Source organism: Schistocerca piceifrons, unplaced genomic scaffold, assembly GCF_021461385.2.
Source record: "Schistocerca piceifrons isolate TAMUIC-IGC-003096 unplaced genomic scaffold, iqSchPice1.1 HiC_scaffold_1406, whole genome shotgun sequence".
NCBI classification, from domain to species: Eukaryota; Metazoa; Arthropoda; class Insecta; order Orthoptera; family Acrididae; genus Schistocerca; species Schistocerca piceifrons.
In genome coordinates this window covers 15001-17500 of record NW_025727243.1, presented here as the reverse complement: position 1 = coordinate 17500, position 2500 = coordinate 15001, and positions in this window count along the sequence as shown.

Below are 2500 nucleotides of genomic sequence, written 5' to 3'. Positions count from 1 at the left end.
CATACAATATGTAAGCACCAGCATGGAACAACATCCAGTGCATCTTCTCCGCCACATTACACAATCCACACTATCACAACCAGACCAGGAGGTCCATGCGGAAAATACAATATCCCAGCCTTTCGACATCCACCATTGCGCAGACCAGGCACCAACACCCACACATGTCCTATACAACGGTGCACCCAACATCACAATAGTACCTCCTGTCACAGCGCACAAACAATGACATGAGTCAAAGACACAGGTCTCACACAAGCATAGAATTGGAGCGCCGCCTCTAATAAGCCAAAGGTGCATCCTGACGTGACAAATCTGATCATGTCACAAGCATTCACTTACTATAATCACTATCAAGGAACCTGCCGCCCCCGCCCCCCCCCCCCTACACCTTTCCTTACAACAACGTGTAACCTAACCTAACCTAACCTATGTTGTACCTTAACCTAACCTATGTTGTACCTTAACCTAACCTATGTTGTACCTTAACCTAACCTATGTTGTACCTTAACCTAACCTATGTTGTACCTTAACCTAACCTATGTTGTACCTTAACCTAACCTATGTTGTACCTTAACCTAACCTATGTTGTACCTTAACCTAACCTATGTTGTACCTTAACCTAACCTATGTTGTACCTTAACCTAACCTATGTTGTACCTTAACCTAACCCATGTTGTACCTTAACCTAACCCATGTTGTACCTTAACCTAACCCATGTTGTACCTTAACCTAACCCATGTTGTACCTTAACCTAACCCATGTTGTACCTTAACCTAACCCATGTTGTACCTTAACCTAACCCATGTTGTACCTTAACCTAACCCATGTTGTACCTTAACCTAACCCATGTTGTACCTTAACCTAACCCATGTTGTGCCTTAACCTAACCCATGTTGTGCCTTAACCTAACCCATGTTGTGCCTTAACCTAACCCATGTTGTGCCTTAACCTAACCCATGTTGTGCCCTAACCTAACCCATGTTGTGCCCTAACCTAACCCATGTTGTGCCCTAACCTAACCCATGTTGTGCCCTAACCTAACCCATGTTGTCCCCTAACCTAACCCATGTTGTCCCCTAACCTAACCCATGTTGTCCCCTAACCTAACCCATGTTGTGCCCTAACGTAACCCATGTTGTGCCTTAACGTAACCCATGTTGTGCCTTAACGTAACCCATGTTGTGCCTTAACGTAACCCACGTTGTCCGCTAACGTAACCCACGTTGTCCGCTAACGTAACCCACGTTGTCGCCTAAACCTGCTCTGTAATTGTTATACGACTCGTTCAATTAGTGTAGTGTTGCCCACCCGCAACCCTCGCAATATAGTTCGCTACTCGCACTGCCCGCTCCCCTGTGTATCGCTTCATGTTAAACACCTTGCAAGTCTTGCTGACTTTCCACATGCTCCTGCTGTACACTGTAATGTGGATGGCAGCAGGACGTACATGCCGCCCCCCCCCCCCCCCACCCCTCCCCACGTCCCCACGTCCCCACCTTGCCCCCTGCCTTCGCAAGCTGGTTGGTGACAAGTTTGCATGTTCAATGCCCTTCGCATGCGACGTACGCAGGCTACGTTGTGGTGCGGCCTGTGTCAACTGTCCGCTGATGTCGTACGCGTGAACCACAATCTGTACTGCACATTCGTCCTTATGTACTGAATGATACATCGTGGCACATGTGTGACCGTACAACGACTGCGCCCAAAAACGGCGGACCATACAGTGCAAATATTGTGCACGCAGCTACGTGTCGTCTCCCTATGAGAGCTGGATTGCAGTGTGGTACGCCATAGAGACGTGTGGGAGGAACGGACGCCGTGGATGGCGATCAGCATGAGCTGTGTGTTGATGTATTCGGACCTAGTCGTCTCTCCTCAAACACCGTGATAGCATGGTGCACCGCGTTCCATATCTGCGACATGCTACAGAGGCCGGTTGACAGTCGTTCGAGCAATGGACATCGCATACGTACGGGGGCCACCTTCCACGTATTGTCTAGGCGTGCACATTTTGTTGCGTGTATGTGGGCAGACGTAGTGTGGCGTGACACCTGACACAGGCATGCAATAATCGTTGAAGTTGCTAATGGCGATGGACGCCTACGTTTTCTGGTGAAGTTACGCAAATGAAGAAATGGTAACCCGTTGTGGTGCGGTTGTTCTCGCTAGGGGTGAATCGGTGATGGCGACGATAGGTTGAGGTACTAACCGGTTGTTCCAGCGATACCCACCATGCCGATGAAACTGAACGGCATCTGGGTGTGAAGCGATACGCGGTGGTGGCTGGGTGGGACCGTCCCCGGCCGGTGAGGGGGCGCCTCCCGGCGTGCTGGCCGCGCGGTGCGTGGGCGCACGCGCTACAGCCGGCTGGTGGGGGCGGCCAGTGGCAGGCGCGCCGGCCGACGGACGCGGCAGGCGTCGCAGCTGCGCGCCGGCGCACCCTGCGCGCGGCGCCGTGCGGCCAAAGTAGGTCCTCGCGGGCCCGGTGCGAAGCGCG